The following is a 16,913-nucleotide window of genomic DNA, read 5'->3' on the forward strand; positions in this document are numbered from 1 at the left end:
GAAACCATATATCTGATAAGGATTATATATATATGTCTATATATCTAGAATATATAAAGAACTCCTACAACTCAATGACAAAAAGATAAACAACCCAATTAAAAAATGGAAAAGACTTGAATTGACATTGGTACAAATGACCAATAAATACTTGAAAAGTTCCTCAACATCATTAGCCATCAGGGAAATGCAAATCAAACCACAGTCAGATACCATCTCATACCCACTAGACTGGCTACTATTAAAAAAACAACACAGAAGATAAAAATTGTTTGGAGACATGATAATTACATGGAACCTTGAATAGGGGGTAAGATCTGGTTGGTTTGTACAGGTTAGTGTGAAACCCCGATATATCCCAGAGTAATTTGGGCAGAGAATAAGAAGTATTTGCAAAGCCCCTTTTATGGACTGGGGAAAAAAGTGTTTGGAGAGGATATGGAGAAACTCACTCACTGATGATGGGAATGTAAAATGGTGCAGTCAATGTGGAAATCAGTTTGGTGATACCTCAGAAAGTTAAGTACAGAATTACCATGTGACCCAGCAATCCCACTTCTTGGTATATATGCAAAAGAATTGAAAGCAGGAACTTGATCTGCTCTTCCTAAGGGCATTATTCATGATTGCCAAAAGGTGGAAGCAACTCAAGTGTCCAGCAACAGATGAATGGATAAAAAAAATATGGCCCATCCATACAATGGAATATTATTCAACTATAAACAGGAATGAAGTTCTGATGCATGCCACAACACAGATGAACCTTTAAGACATCATGTTGGATGAATTTAGGCAGACACAAAAAATAAATATTGCATGGTCTCACTTATATGAAATAAGCAGAATAAACAAATTCGTAAAGTCAGAAACTATAATATAGGTTATCAGGAGTGATATGGGGGAGGGGAATGGGGAGTTAATGTTTACTTGGTATGAATTTTCTGGTTTTGGATGATGGAAAAGTTTTGGCAATGGATGATGGTGATGGAGACACAACGTTGTGAAAGTAATTAACACCATTGAATTGTACACTTGAAAAGGGATAAAAAGGAAAATTTTAGGTTGTATATTTCACCAAACACCACCCCCCCAAAATTCCCATAGAGCTGTACAACACAAAGAGTGAATCCTAGTGCAAGCAGTAGGCTAAAGTTAGCCTAATTATAATAATATTGTTGTTGTTATTGTAACAAAAATACCAAACTAATGTAAAATGTTAATAAAAGGGAAAATTGAGTGTATGAGAAGGGGTATATGGGAGCTCTGTAGGTTCTATATAATTTTCCAGTAAACCTGTAACTCTCTAATGAAAATATATAAGTAAAGCTTACACAGGTAATAAGTGCTAGACCGGGCACTGAATTTCTGCACTGACTCCAGAACCCACATTTGTCATTATTACATTCTCATCCCAAGACCACTCGGCAGTTCAATGAAGAAGCTGAGAAGTTACATGCCTTTCAACTCTTGGCTTGCTCGCTTGATTTCTTTAAAAAATAAAAATAAGAAAAGAGTCCTTGTGTTGGTGTTTGGAGGTCAAAAATAAGTGGGCCATTGAACAAACTGAAAGCAATCACTGCTGAGTGATTGTAAATCCACTTTTGATTATAAGTTCTTAGAAACCAAGGTTTTTATAATTTTCTTGACAAATATAGTACCATGCTCAGTTAATAGCTTCATCAATGTATTTTGATTAAGGATATAATGATGATGAAGACCACAAGTGGCATCAGAATTATCGTACATCATGGCAGACCACAACAAAAATTTCATTCTGATTCTGAATCACAATCCTAAACTACTAGGGAGAGAGAAACCCACTGCTGTGCAGAGGATCCAAACAGAGAGAAGATTTCACACCTTTTGTCTGGAGCCATATGGAGTAAAAGATTAACTTCATCCAAAGAGGTATTTGGCCTTTTTCTTTGACTCGTGGGAGGTAACTTCCAAGTGCTTGGAGTGCCCTTCCATAGAGTGGCTTTGTTTACCTGGCGGCCTTCTGCCACGGCAGAAGGTCTATGCTAACAGTGTGATTTATTGAGGGGGTCTTGGGTCACATATCAGCTCAACCTCCAGAAGTGCTGGAGACTAAGGTCAGCCATGTGGGCAGTCAACCACATTGACATGGCTCAGCCCTCATGAAATCTCTGGACACCAAGGCTTAGCTGAGCTTCCCCGCTTGACAATATTCCATGAGTACCATCATACATTGTTGCTAGAAGAAACAGATGTCGTTTGCACAGCTCCACTGGGAGAGGACAACTAGAAGCTCCATGCCTGGTCTCCCCGGACCCTGCCCTTTGTGCCTCTACCTCTGCTGATTTTAATCTATATCCTCTCACTGTATAAACTGTAACCATGAGTATAATGGCTTTTCTAAGTTCTGTGCGTCCTTCTAGGGAATCATCTGTCCTGAGGGTAGTCTTGGGGACTTCTGAACTTGCAGTTGATGTCAGCAGTGAGGGTGGCCTTTGCAGGCCAATTTTCATCAAGAAAAATTAGGAAAGTAAGAAGATGAGACATCTATATGCAGCTGATGGACAATGGGGTTCTTCTATTTTACCCAGAGAAGAAGTGAGAGGATGTCTGTGCATGGGAGATGGGTGGGATCATCCAAAGAGCTTTGAAAATCCTGTTGCTCTAGACCAATTAAAACAGACTCTCTGGGAGTAAGACCCAGGCATCAATATTGTCCTTAAAGTTCTACAGGGGAGTCCAGTCTGTGGTCAAGGTTAAGAACCAGTGGTCTGGGGGAATTGCTAGCCTGGTGGAAGGTGGGCAACTTTCACTAACTCCTGCTTGTGGTTGCTTCTGTAAGCTCCTTGCCCTGGGGCCGTCTTGCAAAGACTGTCTTGGAAAAGCTCGTGATGTGTATCAGTTAGGATTCAATTAGGGAAGTAGAATCACCATGAGTTATGAGATAAGGGATGCATTATAGGAATTAGAACTTCCACAACTGTGGGAGTTGCTGGGGAGGTGAAGTAGAAGACCAGAAGAGTCACTGACCAGCAAATCTGAGAAGTCAGGCACGTTCAGCTGCCAAGCTGAGGCTATGAAATGGAAGCAGGTGGAGAAGTCAATGGGAGGCTGTTGCAATGGTGAGTCTGCCAAGTGTCTAGAGAACATGGGGCTGCTGTTGGTCATCAGGGCCAGCAGTCAGGAAGAAGAGCTGGATACACGGTAGATGAGAGTGAAGACAGATGGAGGTTCTGTGACACCTGTGTCTAATTATCACCCCATCCAACCATGATGGCCTTCAAAGAGTAAAGACTTCTCTTCTACCACCCAAATTTCCCACAACTTCCTCTGTTGGCCTCTTTTAACCTAGATCCATACAGGGAAAGGGACTCTGGGAAATATAGTTCTTGGTATAGCCACATTTTCAATAGAATATTCCAGCACAGAATACAAGAAATAGAAATCCACTCAAGCTAGCTTGATATAAAAAATGGTTTACTAAAGGAATAAGAAAATGGGGGGAATCTTTTCTTAACAGCTGTTTCCCAAATTTATCTTGGGGATAACACAGTTTTTGCTTATAATCATTTCTTAACAAACACCTGGGGTAGTGTTCTCAAAAGACAGGGAGAAGAATTTGTCTTACTTGGAATGGTGGGGGGGCAGGGGTTGAGAGAAATAGAAAAGCAAGGAAGGTGGTGAGACTTGACCCTGTGTTTTGAAAAGAGCCAAAAAAAAAGGCACTCACCCCACTGCCTCATTGTAGAGGGTGGTAAAAAGGACCTTTATGACCAGGAAAATCAAATATGCATTTTTAAGTTGTTTGCTGTGAAGAGCTCAATGTGACCCCTTCCCATGATCCTCAGCTCTACTACTCAAATGACCTGTGCGAGGAGGACACGGCTTTGTCTTGTCTATTGTTATGGAAACTGGTGAAAGATCCAGATGGATAGGGTGCAGAACCCAAGAAATCAAGCCTAGGAGCAAAGAAGACCCGAGAAAGGAGGTTCCCTGGGAATTCACAGCCAGTGCAGGGGTTGTGCTTTGGATTTCCCAGGGCTGTGGCAACATGGGGTGGGAGATGTTTGAATGCATTTTATCTGCCTCTCCAAGGATCCGGAGAGGGGGTTCCCAGGGTACAAGAAGATGCAGCATCTCATGGATAGGTCCAGTTCAGCTGGGCCACTTAAGGACTGAAATGGGAACATCATGGCCGAATTCACCCCCTGCCTTTGGGGGCCACAGTCTTTCGTTTGCTACTCTTGAGGCAGCTTCTGTCCTCCCACTTCCCTCCAAAGACTGGCTTTCTCTGCTTACTCACAGACTTTGGTTTGCCAGTTCCCCAACATCTCACTGGCTCAGTGTCTCTGCATTCCAGGAGAGAGACTCTGGCCCAGACTGAGCCAATCGGACCAATCAGCTCTGGCCTGGAGGAGGGATGTAGTGAGAGGAGAAAACCCATGACACGTGGGGCTGTCCTTTGCAGGGCCCTGGCTGGGGCTGGTTCCTTCTGAGGAGGGGCAGTTGGCTTGGCGGGCAAAGACTGGCATTGGGGCAAACATAGGAGCCTAGTGATTAAGAGCCTGGGCTCTGGAGTCAGACTGCTAGAGAAAGAACCCCAACCCTAGTAATTCTAGCTAGCTGATCTTGGGCAAGTCTCTTAACTTCTCTAAAACTCAGTTTCCACCTATATTAAATGTGGCTCATATGAGTATATGCATCATCAGTTTGCTAAGAAGATGAAATAAGATAATCCATATAAAAAGTTTAGCATTGTGCCTGGTACATTAACTATTCAAGAGATATACACTAACAAATAATAACAACAACAATCTTAAGAATTGGCCAAAGCATCTCAACACCTCCTATTTCCCAATCCCATCCTATTAGCTTTCTGCAGCTTCCCTCTATCCCCCAGTAGCCATTCAGCTTTTGTCTCCCCTCTTGGACTCTATCCTCTATTAGGGCAGGGTTCTCACCTGTCTCTTTTGTTGCTTTATCCCCGGAATCTGACACATGGTAATTACACAATATATGCTTGTTCAAAGAATGAATGCATACATGCATGCTTGAATACTCCCAGGCAGGGAAACTCATTACCTTCCAAAGTTCCAATTTTAATAGCTCTAAATATTTGGACAGACCTCTCTCATCCTGAGATAATCTGATTCACTGCGGTATCTATGTGTCAGTGCTAGTTTCATATAAAAGAAACAAATTCCCTCTTCCACATGGCAGTCCTTCTGATATTTCAAGACAAATATCGGGTGCCCCTGGAGTCTTCTCCTCCCCAGTCTGAACATCCCTAGTCACAGAAGAGGCCTTCACTCCCACTCTTCAATCTCCAGAGCCTCCTCTTCAAAACAAATAACCTACCATTAAGAAATCAAGAGCCTGGGCCTGGTGTCTGCTCTTATGGCTGCCTCTGGTAACTTCTGAACTCAAATTCTTCCTGAGGGGAAAGGAAACTAACATCTAATAAGCACAGACTTTGTGGCAGGCACTGGCCTGGGTAGTTAATACACATGATCTCGTTTACTCCGCATAATCACCCTGTAAGGTAGTTGACAGATGAGGCCACCAGAGCTCAGAGAGGTTAAGGTATGTATCCAACATTACACAGCCTAGAATTCAAACCCAGGTGTAATCTAATCTGGGGCACATATAGATCTCTCTTTTGATCAGAAAGCAACCCGGTCAAAGGTCAGGAGATCTGGTAATGAAAACACAGGCTGCCTCCATCACCCAAGGCAGAGCTCACTGAGATGTGTCTTGGATTGACCACATCTAACTTGAAACCCCAGAGGAGTTTAGGGGAATGAGAACAGAGGGACTAAAGGGTAGGTGAGAATTCTGGGAGAAAACAAGATCTATGTCAAGTATCGCTCAATGAATAGCAGCCAATTGAGCAACTCAAAATGAAAATCAGCGTACTGTCTCGGGTATACAGCTGGGGCCAACTATGGTTGCAAGACCCAAGACACCACGGCATGTCTGCTAAGTTGTTTGTTGTTTTCCCCCTCCCATTTCTCTTTGAGCTTCCCATCCCAGAAACATCAAGAGATGTTATTTGAAGGGAAATGTGAAAACGAGGGTCCAGTGAAGCATTATATGATTCTGGACTACGAGAAGAGAAGAGAACGGAGCCTCTATTTGGACCATCGATGGAGATGGGCAAGCACTTCACAACCTCTGCTGCCACTCACATCAGCAACATTACAGAAGCAAGCAAATAGAGTAGAAAAACCATTAATTGCCAGGCCATAGCAGTTTGCTGAGCTCTCTGTCTTATAAGAGGCTTGTTTGTATTTTTATTTTTATTTTTATGTTTTAAGAGGTTTTAAAGAAAGGTGAAAATTCACATAAGATGAGGTGATGGGAGCTCTCCACATGCTGTGCATTGCCTTCCCTCCCTCTCAGCCTTGCCATGGCCATCTGTGTCCCCGTCACACTGGGAGTCCAGCTCGGGGCGTGATCCCTAAATGAACTGCTGTCATCGCACAGTGTGACAGGCAGCATAATGGCCATCAAGATATCCAGGTCCCAATCCTGGAACCTGGGAATGTTACCTTAAGTGGCAAAAGGGGCTTTGCAGATGTGACTAAACCAGTGATCTTGAGATGGGGAGATTATCCTGGATTATCTGGGTGGACCTTTATAGGAGGGAGGCAGACGGAATTTTGACATAGAAGAGAGAAGCAGATGTGATGACCTCAGCAGAGAGAGAGAGGTGACGATGCCAGGCTACTGGCTTTGAAGATGTGGAAAGGGGCCACAAGCCAAAGAATGAACAGAATGCAGTACTAGAAGCCAGAAAAGGCAAGGAAATCGATTCTCCCCTAGAGCCTCCTGAGGATGCATAGGAAGCCCTGCCGACATCTTTATTTCAGCCCAGGGAAACTGATTTCAGACTTCTGACCTCCAGAACTGTAAGAGAATAAATGTGCATTGTTTTAAGCCTCCAAAGTTTGTAGTAATTTGTTACGGCAGCCAGACAAAACTAATACTCTGAATGAAATGTCTACACTGCAAGCTGCTGTGCTGCTCTGGGTCAATTGCTAGGGATTGGACCCACATTCTGCCTTAAACCTCAGAGACCCAGGCAGCCGTCACCACCCAGACTTGCCTTGAAATGGGTCAGGCACTGGGAGAAGCAGAAAGATGAGCCCTTGCTCATTTATTCAAGAAATATTTACTGAGCATCTACTCTGAGTTCGGCCATGTGCTGGTGCTACTGACATCATGGGGAGTAAACGCAGCTCAGCCTCTGCCCTTTACAAGCTGGAGGTCTAGGAGGGAAACAGACATTGAACATCTAATCACACCAATGAACACAGATTTACAGAGAAAAGGGACTCTCAGGAAAAGAGCAAGATAAGAAGAGGACTAGGACGAGGACTGGGGAGAGAGCTAGTGTTCCGGTTTGCTAATGCCGCCGGGATGCAAAACACCAGAGATGGATTGGCTTTTATAAAAGGGGGTTTATTTGTTTACACAGTTACAGTCTTAAGGCCATAAAGTGTCCAAGGTAAGGCATCAACAATCGGGTACCTTCATTGGAGGATGGCCAATGGCATCAGGAAAACCTCTGTTAGCTGTGAAGGCATGTGACTGGTGTCTGCTTGCTCTCAGGTTGAATTTCAAAATGGAGTTCTCCAAAGTGTCTGCATCAGCTTCCAATGGCTGTCTTCAGAATGTCTGTCTCAGGTCCAGCTAACGATAAGCCCCTTCTGTCTGAGCTTATATAGTGCTCCAGTAAACTAAACAAGGGCCACGCTGAATGGGCGGAGCCACACCTCCATGGAAATTATCCAGTCAGAGTTATCACCTGCACATCTCCATGGACACTGAACCAATAGGTTCCAACCCAATCCACACTAATACGTCTGCCCCCGCAAGAATGCATTAAAGAATATGGCTTTTTCTGGGGGACATAAATATACAAACCGGCACAGCTGGGAAGGCTTCCCTGGGGAGGAGATGCTGGATCTGGAGGAAGAGGGAACTAACCGGGCAAGGAGGTTGGGAGGGGGTGAGGGGTCCGGGCAGGCGAGGAACTGAAAGGAGGCCACGGGGGTTGCAGTACAGGGCTGGGGGTGGAGAACGGTCAGAATGGTCGAGAGGCTGCTGGAGGGAAGGCAGGAGTTTGGCCTTTATCAGACCAACAAATTCTGGAAGGTGTTTAAAGCTAGGAGTTATCATCTGATTTGCATTTTGAGAAGACCATTCTGGCTGCAACGTTCCCTGCAGGAAGGGCAGCCTGGAGGATCCTATGGAAATCTAGGACAGAGAGGGGCATTTGGACGTGGGTGGCCATGGAGGAGAAAAGTGGGCAGCTGAGAAGTATTTTAGGAGGTAAAATCGACACGATTTGGTGATAGGTTGAATAGGCAGGAGGGAAGCGTCAAGGATGATGCCTCATTTGGGAATTTTGGGGTTCCCACTGACGGTGTGTGGTGCTGGGCCATTTGCTGAGCTAGGTTTCGTGGGGGTGGGAGGGGTGGAGAAGATCATGAGTTTGGACGTGGACGTATCGAGTCTGACGTGTCTTCAAGATTTTTAAGCAGAGATAGCAGACACGGTGTTCTTCCTTTGCTCTCTCAGCATTTTCCCTTTAAAAAACTATACCAAACCATGCATAAAATATATCTGTACAGTTTATGGAATAATAAACAGCTATGCTTCCATCACTGTGCTTAAGTAATAACCTGTGTGTGACCCTCAGAAGCCCCAGTGTGCCCCTTTCCACTGTATTTTCCTCATTCCCTCAGAGGTAAGCACTATCTTCAATTTGTGCTAATATTCCCTTGCTTTTGATTTTTATAATTTACATTCATACACGAATGCCTGAAAGATTCCATTTTTTAGTTTTACATATTTTGAACTTTACATAGAATCATTTGCTCATTTAGAATTCATCCATATTAATATCTATAGCTTATTCATTTTCACTGCTGTATAATATTCCACTGTATCAACAGACCACAGCTGATTTGAACTTTCTACTGCTGATAAATATTTCTGTTGTTTCCAGTCTTTTGCTATTATGAACAAGGATGCTTTGAACATTCAAGTATATGACCCCTGATGCTCATAGGTAAGAGTTTTCTTGAAGGCAGTGCTGCCCAATAGAACTTTCTACAATGACGAAAATGTTCTATGAAAGTTTGTGCTTCCCAATATGGTAGCCACTAGCCATGCCTGACTAATGAGCACTTGAAATGTGGCTAAGATAACTGAGGAATTTTTAAGTAATTTTATTCCATTTTTTAAACTTTTTATTTTGAAATAACTTCAATCTTATAGGATAGCTGCAAAAAATAATACTAACTCCACCCCAACCCCTGATACCCAGATTCACCAATTTTAACATTTTGTTACTTTTGCTGTATCATTCTATCATCTATCTATCTATCTATCTATCTATCTATCTATCTATCTGTCATCCATCTATCTAATCTATTTATTTTCTGAATATTTGAGAGCTGGTTGCATACATCATACTCCTTGAACACATAATACTTCCATGTATATTTCTTAAGAACAAGGATAATCACTGATGTAACCACTTTAAATGCAGTATTCAAGTTCAAATAATTTAACATTGATTTAAAGCTTACATTCTATATTCCAATTTTTTTCTTATGTCCCAGTAATGTCCTTTTGAGCCTTTTCTCCTCCATTCTCTGATCCCATCTGGTGTTTTGCATTGCATTTGTCATCCTCTCTTCTTTTCTTTTAATTTGTGGAAACATACACGATATAAATCTTCCCATCTCAACCCCTCCCAAGCATACCATTCAGTGGGATTAATCCCAGTCACAATACTGCAATACCCTCCCACCATCCATTACTAGAATGTTACCATCTCCCCAAAGAGAAACCCTACACCCGTTATGCATCACCTCCCCACTGCCCCTGCCCTCCCACCCCTGGTAACCTGTACACTACTTTCTGTCTCTGTGAGTTCACAAATTCTTGATATTTTCTTGAGCCTACCATAGGGTTTAAATTTAACACCCTAAATCTATAATGATCTTATTTGTCTTGATACCAACTAAAATTTCAATAGCATACATAAACCATGTTCCGATACCCTTCCGTCCTCCCATCATTACGTAGCTCTTGTCACAAATTACATGCATATATATTATGAGCCCAAAACCATTGATTTATCATTACATTTTATGCATTTTAGATCCCGTAGGAAGTAGAAAGTGGAGTTAAAACTCAAAAATATAATAATACCGGTGTTTATATTTACCCATGTCATTATCTTTGCTGGAGATGTTTATTTCTTCATGTGGCTGAATTTTGTCAATTGTCTAGTGTCTTTGCCTTCCAACCTGCAGAACTTTTTAGCATCTCCTGTTGGAACTGGTCTAGTGATGACGAAGTCCCTCAGCTTTTGTTTAGCTGGGATTGTCTTAATCCTTCCCTCATTTTTGAAAGACAGTTTTTCCAGATATAGAATACTTGGTTGACTTTTTTCACTTTCAGAACTTTTAATATGTCATTCTACTGCCTTCTTGCCTCAATAGTTTCCAGTGAGGAACCAGCACTTAAGTCTTACTGAGGTTCCCGGTATGTGACACGTTGCTTCTCTCTTATGCCTCTCAGAATTCTCTCTTTATCTTTGGCATTCGACAGTTTGATTATAACATGGCATGGTGTGAGTCCATTTGGGTTTATCCTGTTTGGAATTCGTTGAGCTTTTTGGATGTGTATACTACTGTCTTTCACTAAATTTGGAAAGTTTTCCATCATCACTTCTTTGAATATTCTCTCTGCTCATTTCTCTCTTTCTTCTCCTTCTGGGACTCTCACAACGCATATGTTGGTACACCTGATGGTGTCCCGCAGGTTCCTCAGGCTCTGTTCACTTTTCTACATTCTTTTTTCTTTCTGCTCCTCAGACTAGATGATTTTAATTGTCATATCATCAAAGTCTCTGATTCTTTCTTCTGCCAGCTCCAATCTGCTGTTGAATACATTTTCTTTGTGTTCACCTATCATTTTCCTGAATTCCTTTGGTTCTTTATCCATATTTTCCTTTAGCTCTTTGAGCATATTTAGGGCCATTTTTTAAAAGTCTTTGTCTGGTATGTCCTATGTCTGGTCCTCCTCATTAATGGTTTCTAGTGCTTTACTCTTCTCCTTTGCCTGGGCCATCATTTTGTTTCTTTGTATGTTTTGTAACCTTTTGTTGAAACCTCGACATTTTGATATTTTAATGTGTTATCACTGGAATTTGGACTCTGACGCCTATGTATACAGCTAGCATTATAACAAAGCTTTCCTTGAATGTCAGAAGCTAACAAAAAAAAATTAAAAAGAAAACACCTTTCCCAATCTTTGCAGATTGACCCATGCCAGTGCTCTCCTTCAGAGCTTATCCGTACAATGAGTTTAGAGAATAGCTCCAGGCCAGCGCATAGGGGCCTCTCTGGACCTTTCCGAGCATGCATCCTGGGCATATGCAATTAGATCATTTATGTGGTTCCAAATGTCCCCTCCATCCTAGGAAACAGTTTCCTTACAGTCTGGGCACTGCACTGTATACTTAGAGCCAGCAATCCCTTGCTCCAGGCAGTCACTTGACTGCTCTCCCACAGCGTTCTGTAGGAGAGCTCTGTGAGCCGCCTTCTACAGGCAGGGTAAGTTCTGACACAGCAAGACTCTCAGGCCACCGCCAGACTAATTGTGTCAGATATACATGCTCCTAATATGTGCCTAGTATGTGCCTGCTCTCTCTGGAACCGGAACCAGGAATTCACATTACAAGCATAGCTGGCTGCACCAAGCCTGTGAGGAGATGGGGGAGAGGCCAGCCAGGGAGCCAGGAGTTCCTACTACTCTTAAGTGGCCTTTTTCTTGATTCATATCTCACCTTATGACTGCAATCTTTAACTGTTTTCTGGAGCTTTGAGAACAATGTTTCTGCCAGTTCTTTCTGATTGTTCAAAGCTTCTATGGGGTGATGGATCCGTGAAACTTCTCATTCTGCCATCTTGATCTCTTTACCCCCAGTTTTATCAATTTTATTCCATCTTAATTAACTTAAATTGAAGTAGCCACATGGGGCTAGTGGCTTCCTTATTATTATATAGTACAGCTCTAAGGTATGCTCAGTTATACTAGGTAATGCCAAACTGTTTTCCAAAGTGGTAGAGCCAATTTCTCTTTATCTTAATCAGTCTTCTCCAACCCTCCAGAACTTTGCTAGTCAGATCTAGTATATGGATGGAAATTTCTGAGAATAAACAGGGCCTACTATGGTGATCTCCCTCCCAGCTCCTCATTGCCTAAGAGAGAGATCCTTGGCACCAACAGAATGAAATACTTTTATGGTCAGACAGTCAGAGTGTCCAGATAAAAGAATTTCTTTTCCCAAAGCTTGTTCTGACCATGAGAGACAATTTGGAGCAGCAGAAGCTTGTCAAGTGGACAGCATCTCTTTCTCCATTCAATCAATCCAGATTCCTGCCCTCACCCCCACACCCCAGTACCCAGAAATTCAGCAGGAGCATCCTGCCATACAAAGGACTCAACTGGGACAGTCTCCATCCACCTTCTCCTCTTTGGTTTCTCCTTCTCTTTCCTCTGTTTGCAGCCTCCTCCATCCCTTCCCTCCCCTGCTCCTCAAATTCTTGTAAATTTGTCTAAGACAAATTGCTTTTTAGAGCATCTGCAATCAAGGGCATCTCTTCCCACCTGACATATACAGCGGCTCTGACAACCGTGACCTGTTCTTAGGAAATGCTATTTAAAACCCAGAGTGCGACCACACTGACGCATAACTCCCCAACGAAACTGAGATGTGTCAAGTTACATAAACACATATGCTTTATTTGCCCTTGGCTGGAAGCTTTTCCTAATAGACTTCGGAATTACCAGCTTGTTAACGGGAAAAGAAAAACACAGATTTATAAAGTGTTTTTAGATACTACTAATAAAGTTAAGGACCCAGGGTAGAGTTGGACATGATGGCTGAGAGACACACTCAGAGAGTTGGCCTGTCCCGAGAGGCTCCTATCTCCAGCTTCTTATGAAGAGGAATGTTTTCTAGGTATTCTCTGGAGATGGCTATGCCACCCTGATCCCCTCCCACCGTCAAAGCACAGTGACAACATTCAAAGGAGGGAAGGAAATTTTGTTTTGCTTAATGTCTACAAAGGCCCAGTCACTTTCATGTATGTCATTTCTTTTCATCCCTTGTGACAGCACTGCCAGGGAGACAGTATTGTCCCCAGTGTACAGATAGGGAAACTGAGTCTGGGACAGTGCAGAGAATTTGTTCTAGCCACACAGTGGATAAGCAGCACAGCTAGGATTCAAAACCACTTGAGAGACCATGTGGTTTGATGGTTGAGACCATGGAGAATGGATTCTGAGCATCTGGATTCCATCCTCATCTGCTCCTGAGTGGAAACTGTGCAGCCCTGAGTGAGTTACTTGACCTCTCTGTGCCTCACTTTCCCCATCTATAATGTAGAGGGGAGGGGAATGTAATCTGCCTTTATGGTGGTTGTAAGTGGTTGTGAATATCAGCATTGCAAATATTCAAAAAGCTGCTATTTTCATCTCATGTACTTTCCATAACCCCATCCTGAATCTCTGCCAGGTTCCGGTCCAACCTCTTCACCACACTCGGTGCCTCTTAATAAAATGAAGTTACTGGAGTTCAAGCCCAGGCTCCTCAATTAATGGATTTCAAGAGCTATGCTACTGAAATGTGGCCTTCACACGCCTGCTGCTGCCTGCTGTGCTTCTGACTTGCGCTGATGAAAAGAAGCCACTGTCCAGAGCAAGCCGAGAGACAGAGCACAACATTCCCTTTATGAAAATCTGACAGGTGTGTGCAAAATGAAGATAACCACTCCCCACCCCCATTCCAAGGCCAAAGATACTTCATTATCGGAAACCAGATGAGCAGCAGGTCCAGACTGCCCGCGAGCTGCAAAAGAGCTGTGGCGAGCCAGCAAGGGACTGCAGGAGGAGTTTTGCAAAGCTAATGGTGTGCTTCAGTGCTGGAATTAAGAGCGAGAACATGAGTCTGAGGCTGCTGACAGCTTCCGTGATTCTTGCCTGCAGTGGACAGGAAGGGGAGAGGCGTGGAGACGGGACTGCCTGCTAGAGAGGCAGTTTTGTGACACTCCAAGAGGTTTATTGACTCATTCAAATGAAGCCCATAAAAAGCCCAACCCCAAGAGGGAGATCTGTAAATGCCATTTTGCAATTTGGAAACCAGAGACCAAGTGAAGGGAAGACAGTGAGAGAAGACGCAGCCCGGGGGCACGGTCCCTCTGGGGGCTCACATCCAGCCGTCTCTGAACAAGACTGTGTGGGACTCATTGTGGGTTGTTGGAGGGCTCGCCGGGGGGCTGCCCCTGTTGCACCTGACTTCGCTTAGGTTATGTGAAAAGGCATGAGAAGTTGCGTTGCCCGGGGTTTGGCCTGCAGTCCAGACTCACACAGTCCCCACGGAGCTGATGGGTATCAACGTGATGACTTTGGTGTGGGTGTAACAAAACCAATCTCATCTTGGTTATTACAGCTATGGTCAGTGGGACAATTTCAGCCAAAAGCTGTGGCATTCCTATCACTTGGAGCTATCTCATCCAAGCCTGGAAATGCTTAGAACAGCCTGGAAATTCTGTCTCCCTCTTACCAAGGAATCTTACATTTGTGTGTGTGTGTGTGTGTGTGTGTGTGTGTGTGTGTGTGTGTGTGTGTGTATGTGAAGTGGGCTTTGGGTGATAAGAATGGAGTGTGAAAGAATAATTTATTCCATGTTTTACACTTATTAATAGGCCTATTAAGTGCCAGGCACTGTTCAAGATGTTGAGAAGACACAGGGGTGAGCAAGGCTTTCCCTGCCTGCATGGAGCCTATACACTTTAAGGAATTATCTTGGTAGATATATTCAAACCTTCCTTCCTTCTTTCCCCCCACCCTCCCTCTCTCCCTTTCTCCCTTTCTCCCTTCTTCCCTCCCTTCCTCCCTCCCTCCCTTCCTTCCTTCCTTCCCTCATTTATTCATTCATTCATTTGATAAATACTCTGGAATCAGATTGGATACTACTTGGCCACTTATTAGCAAATGCAACCTTGGACAAATTTCTTAACCTCCAGTTCTTTCTTCTCTAAAACAGAGGTAACAATAGGACCTACTGGCAGGATAGGCTATGTCAGGGCATGGCACTGAGAGATGGTGGGAAACTGAATTCAAGAATGTAGTTGGCTGCAGCCTGTTAGCCTGGGAGGCTGAGAATGATGGATGAGGAGCCAGAGCAGGTCTGAGTGTGCTGGGTTCTGTTCCCTGGCAATCTGACAGTCCGCCGTGTGCCTCTGAGATTGATGAGCTGCGTGCACCTGGCCAGATGAAGTCGTCCCAGTGTGCATCCAGGCTACATGTTGCACAAGGCTGCACCTGAAGATGTGGGGGTGAGTGGGAAGTTATCATCTGCTCTGTTTGCAAGCTGTGAGTCTTCTGGGGGCCTGGGAGCTGGCCCCTCCCCTGGAGAATGTTGCTGAGCCTCCTCGAATATATCCTGACTGCATTGACTCCCTTCTGTCTCCTCCAGATAAGGGAAGCTTATTTGATGTATTCAAGTGGCTTCTGAGTCTGTCTTTTCATCAATCTGCGTCTACCATTGACATTTGTCCGTAAGTGGTTGGGCTCCTGGGCTTCATGGGGAAATTCAGTGAGATCACAGGCAAGGGCTTAGTGCACAGTGCCTGGCCCGGAGATGCGGCTTCATAAATTGCACTAGTATTGTTAATAAGCTCTTCCTGTGCGCTAGGCCTGTACCAGATGCCGGGAATAATGCATGTGTGCACACTCACGCACACACAAACACACACACATGATGCAAGTTCCATAAATGCAAAGCTACAGCCATTGTTCTGCCCTTTACTTAGCAGCAAAAGCTACATCTGGCCCCTGGACTGCATGTATTGGGCTGGAGGCATCTCTTTAGTACTTCAAAGGAGGATTTAGGTTCTCTGTGTTCTTTCCTTTTTAAACAAGGCGAGTGAAGGTTTGTTCCTGAATTCTCGTGTATTGGTTTAGGTTATTCCCAAACAAGAGGGAAGATATTTCTTATCCAGTAAATGGAGGTGTTCTAGAACCTTCCTCTGAGGGCTCCCGTGAGAAGAGATCATGCAGCATTTAGCACAGGCTCTGGCATATGTGAAGAGCTTAATAAATGGGAGCTGTTAATATCATTGTCCATTTTATGGGGTGAGAGAGAAAGTCCTACATGTAAAAGTAGGAACCTATGTTTCGAGAGCTGGAAGATCCAGGTCCGAATTCTAACTTGCCTATTGATCATTAGCTGGGAAGCCCTAGGCACATTGTTTAGCTTCTCTGAACCTCGGTCTCTTCATCTGCAAAACAGGGTAACCATAAAACCAGCCTCAGTGTTGTGACAAGTAGGTGAAATGGGCAAAAGGTGCTTAGCATTTGCCTGGAAGGCGTGACGTTGCTCCAGTGGAGGTTGGGTTGGGAGCTGACAGGCAGTGCAGGGCATTTCCAGCCAGCTCACCTTTTAAGCCTCTGTCTTTGTTTTTAAACTCTTATCCTTGTCTGCTATAGCCCAATTTTTAAAACTGCAATTTATCTTGAAAAACTACCTGTAATTCCTCAGGAATGCTGTGCTCTGTAGATAATGAACTTCTGAGTTATGTGATGCTGGGGTTGCTGATGATCCCAATAGATGGGTAGTGTTATTTTCCCCTAGTCAACAGATGAGGAAACTGAAGCTCAGAGAGGCTAAGTAACCTGCCCAAGGTCGCTCAGCTATTTAGATCCCAGGCCTCTCTGAGTCAAGAGGGTGGTGTATCTAGCATGGGGTACCATCTCTGGATCCCCATCTCTCTTTGCCTCTTTCCCCTTCTGCCTCTTTCTAAGAGTAACAAGGGAAAAGCTTGGGCTTTGGAGTCAGACTGGCC

General features: G+C 43.8%; 1 protein-coding gene across 1 annotated transcript in view; it reads right to left on the minus strand.

The window, feature by feature from the left end:
* The window catches only part of BMERB1 (bMERB domain containing 1), a 158,013-nt gene that overhangs the window by 49,707 nt on the left and 91,393 nt on the right, over positions 1-16,913 (minus strand). The gene's annotated exons all lie outside the window — the stretch shown is intronic.

The sequence above is a fragment of the Choloepus didactylus genome, chromosome 21, assembly GCF_015220235.1.
Source record: "Choloepus didactylus isolate mChoDid1 chromosome 21, mChoDid1.pri, whole genome shotgun sequence".
Taxonomy (NCBI): domain Eukaryota; kingdom Metazoa; phylum Chordata; class Mammalia; order Pilosa; family Megalonychidae; genus Choloepus; species Choloepus didactylus.